The sequence below is a fragment of the Podarcis pityusensis genome (genome assembly GCF_964106645.2).
Source record: "Podarcis pityusensis genome assembly, chromosome: 12".
NCBI lineage: Eukaryota > Metazoa > Chordata > Lepidosauria > Squamata > Lacertidae > Podarcis > Podarcis pityusensis.
Window position 1 is genome coordinate 53,038,108 of NC_138037.1, and position 12,596 is coordinate 53,050,703.

A 12,596-nucleotide genomic window follows, 5' to 3' on the forward strand; every position below is an offset into this window, starting at 1 on the left:
TAAAAGTAACAGATGACTGAGTAGAGGAGACCAGGTCTTGGGTGCATTGTCTCACTTTACAGAGGCATGCTTTTTATTCATTCATTTCATTTCATAAAATTTATATGCCGCTTAACTGTAGAAGAAGAACTCAAAGCGGTTTACAAAATAATAAAACAATAAAATTATCATTTTTTTAAAAAAATGCAACCATAATTTAAAAAAATACAGAAAGTTCAAGCCGCAACAGAATAGACTAAAACAAATTAAAACTCATACGAACTTTCTAAACATCTATGCTTGGCCATAGCCAATGGTGCTGATGGAATCATAACCGTTGCAAGGAAATATTTTACAAAACCAGCTGCTGCAAATACTCTTGAATTCACTGGTTTTTAGCAATTTAAGAGTGAGCCTCTAATGTTTGATGTTTTATCGTGTTTTAATATTCTGTTGGGAGCCAACCAGAGTGGCTGGGGAAACCCAGCCAGATGGGCGGGGAATAAATAACTTGTTGTTGTTGTTGAGCCCAGGGGTGGGGAACCTGTCTCCTTTCAGAGGTTGCGGCCATTGGTCAAGGATGATGGGAGTTGAGTCCATCAAGGACAAGGACTGGGGGGGGTTGTCACGGGTATCCCATCTTTGCACTAGATGATGTTCATTGGCAGTAGGGAAGCCAGCAAAAGATACTGAAGTTGGCAAAGGAGCCAGCAAAAGAGCAAGCTCCATTGAACCTTGCACACATTTGCACAAACCTGTCTCAAGCATTGCTCACATGAACTCGTGAACAGTCTTTGATACCGATCTTCATATATACTTTTGAAATCCCCCTCCCCATTTTCAATCTTCAATCTTAAGCGCACAAATCTGCTCACAAGGTGCCAAGCCGAGAGGGTGCTGCAGGGAGCACCACAACAATGACAAAAAATGGAAAGTTACAGGTAGGTAGCCGTGTTGGTCTGCCATAGTCGAAACAAAATTAAAAAATTCCTTACAGTAGAGACCAACTAAGTTTGTTATTGGTATGAGTTTGTTATTGGTATGTATCTGAAGAATTGTGCATGCACACGAAAGCTCATACCAATAACAAACTTAGTTGGTTTCCAAGGTGCTACTGGAAGGAATTTTTAAATTTTGTTTAAAAAATGGAAAGTGAGAGGTGGTGGTAGTGGTGCACTAAAATTTCAGGTCACTGCTGAAATTTAAAGTCTGCCACTGATGAGATTACAGGGGTTCCCGGTACTCACTCGGGGTCGTGTTTCCATTGGGAAATCAAGGCACAGCAGAGAACAGGGCCTTTAAGAAGCATGGTTTATTTTAGACATATTTACACCTAGGTCTACTTTGGGGAGAGCTCAGAGCACGACATCTCAAGAAGGCCATGTTCTCTCAGAAGTGCAGTACTGGATCCCCAACGGATCCCGAAAAACTTCTGCCTCCTTCTGCCAACATGATTCTGCCCTGCATGGCCTCTGCCTGGAGATATGGCTCCACCTTTCTCTTTCCCCAGTGCTGTGTGGGCACAATGTGTCCCCCCCCCCACCCTGTTTCCTCTGTCATGGAAGCTGGACTCCTAAACCTTTCTCTGCCCATAGTAACCATGGCAACTCTGTTTCACAGATTCAGGAATCCTGCTTTGATGTACTGATGACTGACTATTGTCCATTGACTACACATTGATGGCTTTCCTCCCCAGGCTGTTTCCCAGTTCGGTCTGCTAACATTTACTAATTTTAGGAAATCATAGAGAGAACCTGGCAACCAGGGATGCTGCTTATCACATTTACTTTATTTTAATGCAGATTCTCTTCACAGTTGATGTGACTGTCAGGCCTCATGCATTTGCAAAAGCAGAGGAGAAATGATTGCCGTATTTTTTGCTGTATAAGACTCACTTTTTCCCTCCTAAAAAGTAAGGGGAAATGTGTGTGCATCTTATGGAGCGAATGCAGGCTGCGCAGTTATCACAGAAGCCAGAACAGCAAGAGGGATTGCTGCTTTCACTGCACAGCAATCCCTCTTGCTGTTCTGGCTTCTAAGATTCAGAATATTTTTTTTCTTGTTTTCCTCCTCCCAAAACTAGGTGCGTCTTGTGGTCCGGTGCGTCTTATAGAGCGAAAAATACAGTAAATACACTTTGCTTTTACAGAAGCAGATTTTGACGCCTCCTACCCCACTAAGAAAACATGGGCATAGCCAAGGGGGGCAGGGAGGCGAAGCTGCCTCCCCCCATCAATAAAAAAATCAATAAAAATACATAGCTGACTGAGGTTCTGCTCCCCTAAAGAAAATCCTGGCTATGCCCATGTAAGAAAACCTTTCCTTTTTCAGTGCATCATGGTAAACCAATATGTTACAATAACTTTAAATCTGCTTACAAATATAGTATTTCTGCTCCAAATATAGGATTTCCTTAAAACAATACTGTTGTTGTTGTTTAGTCGTTTAGTCATGTCCGACTCTTTGTGACCCCATGGATTAGAGCACGGCAGGCACTCCTGTCTTCCACTGCCTGCCGCAGTTTTGTCAAACTCATGCTGGTAGCTTTGAGAACACGGTCCAACCATCTCGTCCTCGGTCGTCCCCTTCTCCTTGTGCCCTCCATCTTTCCCAACATCAGGGTCTTTTCCAGGGAGTCTTCTCTTCTCATGAGGTGGCCAAAGTCTTGGAGCCTCAGCTTCACGATCTGTCCTTCCAGTGAGCACTCAGGGCTGATTTCCTTCAGAATGGATAGGTTTGATCTTCTTGCAGTCCATGGGACTCTCAAGAGTCTCCTCCAGCACCACAATTCAAAAGCATCAATTCTTTGGCGATCAGCCTTCTTTATGGTCCAGCTCTCACTTCCATACATCCCTACTGGGAAAACCATAGCTTTAACTATACGGACCTTTGTCGGCAAGGTGATGTCTCTGCTTTTTAAGATGCTACTTTTGTGTAAAGTAAAAAACCTGGAGAAAACTTGCAATCTAGTTTTTTCTATTTTTTATTTGCAAAACAAAACACATTTTCATGAATCATAATCTGTATGATTTGGGCAGAGGCAGAACTAGACTCCTTTGCACTCTTGACAAGGAGCTGTATTCTCCAACCCCCTCACCATCTCTTGTGCCCTTGCCAATGGGAATATTCCAGCACCTCCAAAGCCAGGAGAGATCATGAACCAGAAACTCAAAAAGTTTGATTTCCATCACCTTTGGCGCCCTGCCAGTGACTTCCTCCACGGCCATAGTGGTGTGGTGTGGTGTTATCTGCTCTGCTTCCCCTCCCCTCCTCCTCCTCCATTGATCCATCTGCCTTCCTTCCTTTTTTTTATATGAATATTTATTGAATTATATAACAAATAATGAAAGAAATCTCATTCATCACGTTATATACAATTATTCTCCCTCCTCTCCTCTGAACTTCCCACAACTCCCCCTCTGCTGAGTTATTTAGTTTTATTTATTGTATCCTGCTTTTCCTACAAAATAAAATCCCTTATCATTTCTCTGAAATATCTGTTACTCAAATGAAATTGTGAATGTTTATTCAAATCCTGCCAGTGAATCCAGTCCATTCTGTTGTTTCTGCAAATAAACTGTAAATGGTTCCCAGACTCTTTTGAAGTCCTTTTGTCCTTCCCTTTTAGTTTCTCTGTTAGCTTAGCCAATTCTGCATAGTTCCTCAGTTTTTCATGCCATTGTTCCTTTGAGGGTTTTTCTTCCTTCTTCCAGTATTGTGCAATCAAGATTCTTTCCACTGTTGTAGCATACATAAATAATGTCCATTTTTCTTTTGGTAACTCTGGATTTGAGATACTTAACAAAAAGGCTTCAGGACGTTTAACAAAATTCATGAAATTACATGGAAATGGTGTACAGATGGTCTATCACACCAGTGAAAATGGCAAAGATGTTTAGGAAAGAAAATAACAGATGTTGGAGACGTAAGGAGAAGGAAAGAACATTTTATCATATGTGGTGGGAATGCAAATGCATTAAAAATATTGGGAAATGATATACAATGAATTGAAAAAAATGTCTAAAATGTCTGCCTTCCTTCCTAAGCTGCTCCCTCTGCTGGCTGCTTCCCCTTTTGCCTCCAGTGTGGTGTAGTGGTTGAGAGCGGTAGTCTCGTAATCTGGTGAACCGGGTTCGCTTCCCCGCTCCTCCACATGCAGCTGCTGGGTGACCTTGGGCCAGTCCCACTTCTTTGAAGTCTCTCAGCCCCACTCACCTCACAGAGTGTTTGTTGTGGGGGAGGAAGGGAAAGGAGAATGTTAGCCGCTTTGAGACTCCTTAAAGGGAGTGAAAGGCGGGATATCAAATCCAAACTCTTCTTCTTCTTCTTCTTCCTCTTGCAACTTTTGCCCACTCTCTCCATCTTTCTTCCCTGTGAGCCTCACTGGGTACTTGGTTCACACTTCTCAAGGTGCCACCAGCCATCTGGGGAGGGGATGCCATAGGATTGCTGTGATGGCCCAGGCAAGTGACTAGATTTCTCCACGGAGGTATTACTGAGGCATTTGCAGTTTGACAGTCCCGTGCCGAGCGCCTTCTGCCAATTCCCTCCCTGCAAGAAGCCAAGTTACAGGGAACCAGGCAGAGGGCCTTCTCGGTTGTGGCACCCGCCCTGTGGAACACCCTCCCATCAGATGTCAAGGAAATAAACAACTATCAGACTTTTACAAGACATCTGAAGGCAACCCTGTTCAGGGAAGCTTTTAATATTTGATGAATCATTGTATTTTAGTATTCTGCTGGAAGCTGCCCAGGGTGGCTGGGGAAACCCAGCCAGATGGGCAGGGCAAAAATAATAAATTATTATTATATATTATTATGACAGATCACTCTGCTTCCTAGGCGAAAAATGGTGAAAACAGGCTTTTTATTGGGATACAGTGATTTTTTCAGCTGTTGTTAAAGTTGCAAAACAATGAAGCATGGGACTAAAGGAGAAATTTCTGGAACAACAGTGGGATATCAGCTCTGCCCAAGGCATGATGGATAACAGCAAAACCGGGAAAAGATAGACATAACATTTTACAGGGCAGGAAGAAACACCTCAGACAGAATAAATGTCACACACAGGAAGAACAAGGATATAGATGGAGATCCTCACCTGTACTTTCATAAATTATTTAATGTGTCAATATGGATGGAAGTTATAAATATTGCAGCTGTTGTATAAGGGATTATTATTACGACTGGAATGTAATTGAAATCAATAAGATTTTGGAACGCAGAAATAAATCATCGAATCAATTCTAGCACCTTATCTAAATTATATAATTTGGTATTTGAATGATTGCTATTAGTAATTGTATTATAATTTGGTATTGTTATAATGAGGCTACTATTGGATGATAATTGAAAATCAATAAAAATTGCCTCGCTGCCCAGAGCAGTGGAGGAGCGGCCAGAGGAGTAGGCGTGTGGGCAGCCCCCTAGTCCCTCTGAACCAGAGTGGAGAGGCACCAATTTTGTGCCATCCTGGGCATGTGCCCTTGGTCAACCGGCCCAACCTAGGTACACCCCTGGATTTGGGGGGTACTGTTTTTGAAACACACACCACTGAAAAACAGCACGAAAGTAGTCATAAACAATAAAACCCATCATAAAGTACACAACCATATTGAACAATGCCCATGTAAACCATAAAAAGATCTAAAAATAAAGATGTAAAAATTAATATCAATGAAATATATCCGAAGTCTGAATTTCATGCTCTTTATTCAGCTCGTAGTAGCAATGAATGAAACTTTCCCCAAAACGTCTAGCTATATATACCTTATTTACACAATGGGCCCCACATGATTGGCTAATTCTGGGCTGCTCCTGTAGGCCAATCAGGTTGTTGATTCACTTAATCCAGGAGCCTGATTGGCTGCTCCTGCAGGCCAATCAGGTCGCTAATTCTATTCCACCTGGAGCTGGATTGGGTGGCTCCTGCGGACCAATCAGACTGCTGCATTCTGGATTCTATTGTTCTAGGATTCAGCTCAGTACATAACAATCAATAACAGCAAGACGTCCCCCCCCCCCCCAAGCAAATCCCAAAACTCTTTATTGCTTTCTCCAGTTTCCATTTCTGTAGCTCTGTAGGATTTTTAAAATTTTGAGATCAGATTGTACTTTAGCTCAATTGCCCAGAAAGGAAGAATAAGCCTCCACTTCAAAAACGCATATCCCGTGGCTCAGGACTGGTTTGAGGTATGATACTGCTGCGCTTGCTCCTTTTGTACAATAATGGGTTTGTATTCTTTACTGATCCTATTAAATTTGAACAGGGTGGTTATCTATGCTGTGGCATATAATTAGTCCTCCAGCAGTGCTTAATTCCAGGATCCTTTATGTAGCAGATGTGCATCTTTCACACTGCTGGAATTCAATGGGTCACTTTAGATCTCTGTGGAAAGTATAATGATGTTGCCATGGGGTGATAACACTCTGTAGGAGACAGAAGCTTCCTTCTGACACTCTTTCCTCCACCATACTTCTCGCTTGCTACTTTTCGCTTTTCATTTGGTGGGTTTTCTTCACCATATTTACAGAAAACAGATCCTCTCCCTTTCTCTCTCACTATATATGAGAGAAGAATATAAGGCAGCCGGAGTTCTTATTGTCACTTTTCTGAATGTTTGATTTGGCCATTTCAGGGTGAAGGCAAATGTAGCATTCAACCATGTGGTGTTGTTGTTGTTTAGTTGTGTCCGACTCTTCGTGACCCCATGGACCAGAGCACGCCAGGCACTTCTGTCTTCCACTGCCTCCCGCAGTTTGGTCAAACTCATGCCGGTAGCTTCGAGAACACTATCCAACCATCTCGTCCTCTGTCGTCCCCTTCTCCTTGTGCCCTTCATCTTTCCCAACATCAGGGTCTTTTCCAGAGAGTCTTATCTTCTCATAAGGTGGCCAAAGTATTGGAGCCTCAGCTTCACGATCTGTCCTTCCAGTGAGCACTCAGGGCTGATTTCCTTAAGAATGGAGAGGTTTGTTCTTCTTGCAGTCCATGGGACTCTCAAGAGTCTCCTCCAGCACCATAATTCAAAAGCATCAATTCTTCGGTGATCAGCCTTCTTTATGGTCCAGCTCTCACTTCCATACATCACTACTGGGAAAACCATGGCTTTAACTATACGGACCTTTGTCGGAAAGGTGATGTCTCTGCTTTTTAAGATGCTGTCTAGGTTTGTCATTGCTTTTCTCCCAATAAGCAGGCGTCTTTTTCGTGACTGCTGTCACCATCTGCAGTGATCATGGAAGCCCAAGAAAGTAAAATCTCTCACTGCCTCCATTTCTTCCCCTTCTATATTTGCCAGGAGGTGATGCGACCAGTTGCCATGATCTTAGTTTTTTTGATGTTGAGCTTCAGACCATATTTTGCGCTCTCCTCTTTCACCCTCATTAAAAGGTTCTTTAATTCCTCCTCACTTTCTGCCATCAAGGTTGTGCCATCTGCATATCTGAGGTTGTTGATATTTCTTCTGGCAGAAGTGGTTTGAATAATTTCCCATGCTCTCAAATGTGTGTTCAAACCAAGTTCTGCCACTCATAGTGGCACTTTCTATCCATGTTTACTCAGATCAATGGAATTTACTGTGTGCATAGGATTTCAGCATACAATTTTGGTAGTTGTGCATAGGATTGGAGTGGAAATGTTCAAACTGTTTTCCTTGAGATGTTGTTGGACTCCGACTCCCATCAGCCCCAGTCAGCACAGCCAACAATCAGGGATGATGGGAGCTTTATTCTAAGAACATCTGGAGGGCATCATATTCGCAAACCCGGCCTTATTTGAATCTCACTGTTGTCATTCAGTTCTCAGTGCATCAAACATGGCATCAACATCGGTCTGTAGCTTAGGAATGTCCCAGCTGCCAGATTTAGTTAGAAAATAAATATTGAAAGTTGCTAGAGAGAAATAACTCCTTTTTTTTGTAAAGTCTGACTTGGGAAAGGGTAAACAAAAGGAGAAGCCAGAAGAGGAAAAGGAAGCAGAGATGTTGTTTGACCTAGCAGGGATAAATACTTTCACCTCAAGTGTGAAAGTCAGTTTTTATCTTGTCAATAACTTGGAAATAATTGAAATGGTAAGTTTTGATAAATTCCTAGGAACATGAACCCCCCCTAGTATTTGAGGGATGCAAAGCATGGTTTAATATCTATGTTCCTTGTAACAAAAAGTTGTGTTGTAAGGCCAGTGTTCCAGAATATAGCCTCGGATTTATCACGGTTAATTTTAAAACCTGAAATCAAGCCCAGGGGACCTATTTCTCTCTTCAGTCCATGCAGAGTTGATTCTGGATCAGGTATCATTATAGAAATGTCATCAGTGAAAAGAAGAAGAAGAAGAAGAAGAAGAAGAAGAAGAAGAAGAAGAGGAATAAGAAGAAATAAATAATTTTATTTATACCCCGCCCTCCCCAGCCAGAGCCAGGCTTAGGACGGCTAACACCAATAAAATTTCAGTAAAAACATAATAAGAAAAAAAGAAAAAGAAAAAGAATTAAAATACAGGTTAAAATGCAATTTAAAAATGCAGCCTCATTTTAAAAGTCAAAACCATAAGGGGAGGGAAACGTAAGGGTCAGACTGAGTCCAAACCAAAGGCCAGGCGGAACAGCTCTGTCTTGCAGGCCCTGCGGAAAGATGTCAAGTCCCACAGGGCCCTAGTCTCTTGTGACAGAGCTTTCCACCAAGTCGGGGCCAGTACTGAAAAGGCCCTGGCCCTAGTTGAGACCAATCTAACCACCTTGTGACCTGGGACCTCCAAAATGTTGTCATTTGTGGACCTTAAGGGCCTCCGCGGGGCATACCAGGAGAGGTGGTCCCATAGGTACGTGGGTCCTAGGCCACATAGAGCTTTAAAGGTCAAAACCAGCACCTTAAACCTGACCCTGCGCTCTACAGACAGTGCTTAACAGGTGCTGCTAGATATCAAGTTCATAGCCAATGGCAAGTGAATTGTCTCTGAGGATATTAGCCAATGGGTCTAATGACGAAATAAGTAAAAATGGGGACAAGGGGCAACATTGTTTCACTACTCTGTGAAGCACCGAAGGATGTGAATCAACATTATTGGCCTGTACTTGATCAACTTGATCGGCACACAGAGTTTTGAGAACACCTCCTCCAATTTGTCACGTATCTGTAATTTCCGCCTCAGGCATGGCAGGAAAGGCCATTCCAGGTCATTTTGTATGTGTGAGAGATTTTTCATATGAGACCCGGTTTACATCTGTATCTATACAATTTGATTTCGTAACCGTGACTACAGTGTACGTCTGACAAGAAGCCACTGAATGGGTGAACAGACTGTTGAAAAATACTGTGCTTAAGGTGTTGTGAGTAAAATGGAAAATTCGTTCTCTGTGTTATCATTGTAATGTCCCATTCATACATGTAAGTCGTCACTTGATATTGCAGTCATCATGTGCTAAGTGTGAATATCTGGCAGAACGAGCACACTGACGACATGAGAAGGAGCTCCTGAATTTCACTGGTAAAAGACTTTTGAATAGAGAATGTGAAGTTAAATATATGGTGATGGTGGATTTGAGTACAAAAGTCATTTACTGTATTTGTGTAACTGAAGCCATTCCAAAACAAAATAAAATACATTACGCACTTAAAATAATTACTGAGACCAGACATTCTGTCAGATAAGAGTTTTCTCCTCTGATTATTTAACTTATCATCCCTACAAACATTTCTCCTTAAAATTGCCATTGTTTGCGTGGCATCATTGCAAAGCCAAATCAGAATGAGAGCAGGTAGATGTCATGATATCTGAAAGCAAATCAGAGCGAAGGACCACAAGCAGATGGCAACAAAGGCTCAAAAACAGCCCCCCACCTTTCAGCCAAAATGTGTGACAGATAATTTTTGGTTCAGCCTTAGTTTATTTCTTACTTCCTTTATTTACAACCTTTTCCAGAGAATGCTTACTTTATCCTTTCTGTAATTTGTACTGCAGCAAAACTTAGCAAGTGTTTTTTCCCCCCTTCTCAACTTGAGACTTTTTGTGTGGTTAAATGTCACCAAAATGAATTTTTCCATCTATTTTTGCGGGGAGCAACAATGAAACCTTTTAAAAACAAACTGCTAAAGATAGTTTCCTCAGCTTTTATGGATCATCTCTGCAGATATGCATCGATTATACATTATTTGGAAAGGCTGTTCAAACTGATGAAAAGTGCCCCATTGGCTTGAATACATGGTGATGTTGGTGCCTAAACCACAGCCAGTTTATTTAAGAGAGTTTCTGACATTTGCAAAAACTAGGGACACACTTATGACTGTAGAGATAAAGCATAGCCACATAACTGCCCTGGTTCCCTTGCTTTTTCTGCCTTTGCCACTCCTTTAATTAGAGTTTTGAATAAATCAATAGCTCCACCTGCTGACAGCTGAAAGAAATTTCGTTTCCCAACCCATCCACTGTTCTACTGCTACCAATCAACCTAGCAGAGATGACCCAAGACTGTTCTGCTTTGGGGTGCAATTGGTGATCTTGGGGTCTGCATATTTGAATGACCTTCCATGCGATGTGTGTGTGAGACTGGACCGCTTTCTCAAATATACAGTGCTTAAGTGCAGCATTTGAACAATATGATCAGAACATGGCATTGATTGACCTCAACCAGCTTTTCTTTGATCATGCTGTCCAGCGTCACATTACCAAGCTCATTTCTGTAAAATAATTTTTGCTCCTTTGCTGTACATTATTATGAAGCATCAAACCTGATTTTGAGATGATAATGGAGATGATAGTCACTTGTGCAATCCTCTTATCAAACTGCTGTCTCCCTTGCACGTTTTCTACCATAAACCTTACTTCTCACCTGATGTGTGTGTGTATACACACACACACACACACACACACACACACGTGTGTATATGTATATATAAGGTCTGTATAGTTAAAGCTATACAGTTTTCCCAGTAGTGATGTATGGAAGTGAGAGCTGGACCATAAAGAAGGCTGATCACCGAAGAATTGATGCTTTTGAATTATGGTGCTGGAGGAGACTCTTGAGAGTCCCATGGACTGCAAGAAGATCAAACCTATCCATTCTGAAGGAAATCAGCCCTGAGTGCTCACTGGAAGGACAGATCGTGAAACTGAGGCTCCAATACATTGGCCACCTCATGAGAAGAGAAGACTCCCTGGAAAAGACCCTGATGCTGGGAAAGATGGAGGGCACAAGGAGAAGGGGACGACAGAGGATGAGATGGTTGGATAGTGTTCTCGAAGCTACTAACATGAGTTTGACCAAACTGCTGGAGGCAGTGGAAGACAGGAGAGCCTGGCGTGCTCTGGTCCAGGGGGTCACGAAGAGTCGGACATGACTAAACAACAACAATAGCAGGTGTTTTGAAAACCTGGAGCCGTTATCAGGGAAAATGAAATGCAGCAATGTGGAGAAAATCAGGAAGTGAAATGAGCATTCTCTTGCTCAAGCAGAGTAGTGAAGCACACATTATCACTAAAAAAAATTGTAAGCAAGAAGGCATTTAAGGACAGCAGCACTTTAGAAAGCAAAACAACCCTAATGTGTCTGCTTAGCAAACTCATTCTCTGAATATGAATCCAGATAACTGCCATCTATAACACCAATGGGGGGAGGAGAGATAAGGAGGACCCAGAACAGTCAGAGAATTTCACTCCCTTCCCCATGATAAAAATACCCCCTCTCCATTTTTGCCATTCTCAAAGGGGCAGCGAACTGAGTGACAAATCCAGAGGAATGCTAAACTGTGGAGTCAGAAAATGTAAAGGTCTATTACACTCCTAGTGCCTGTCCGAGTGTTTGGGGGGGGGCAAGAGAGAGGCTGGTTTTTGTGGGCCCTTACAAAGTTATTCTTGAGAACGAGGGTTTTCAAATGCTGGTCCACAGCATCAGGAATTCATGAGCTTCAATCAGGTGGTCAACAGCGTGACTGTGGAACTGGGCTTGAAGTAGGGTGTGACAGCACATATATTAAAGGTAAAGGTAAAGGGACCCCTGACCATTAGGTCCAGTCGTGGATGACTCTGGGGTTGCGGCGCTCATCTTGCTTTATTGGCTGAGGGAGCCGGCATACAGCTTCCGGGTCATGTGGCCAGCATGACTAAGCCGCTTCTGGCGAACCAGAGCAGCGCACGGAAACGCCGTTTACCTTCCCGCCGGAGTGGTACCTATTTATCTACTTGCACTTTGACGTGCTTTCGAACTGCTAGGTTGGCAGGAGCAGGGACCGAGCAACGGGAGCTCACCCCGTCACGGAGATTCGAACCGCTGACCTTCTGATTGGCAAGCCCTTGGCTCTGTGGTTTAACCCACAGCGCCACCCACCTCCCATTCATTGTATTAAGTATTCATATAATTTTTTATTTGCATTTTTATTGTTTCTTTTAATTCTATGTATTGCAATGAAGTGCAGTAGGTTAGAAATAACAGCAAAAAAGTGGAATAAAAACTCATACAGCATCTAGCACAGCACATTCTGTGAGCATGCTCAGTCCTCATCAGGCTGTTTTGGAGTTGCTGTTTTTAAAAATCAGTTTTATTGGTTTTTCAGTGATGCGCACATTGTATACCGTCCCCAAAGAGAAATTAAATATATCGGGAGATAAGGAAAACAACAAACAAA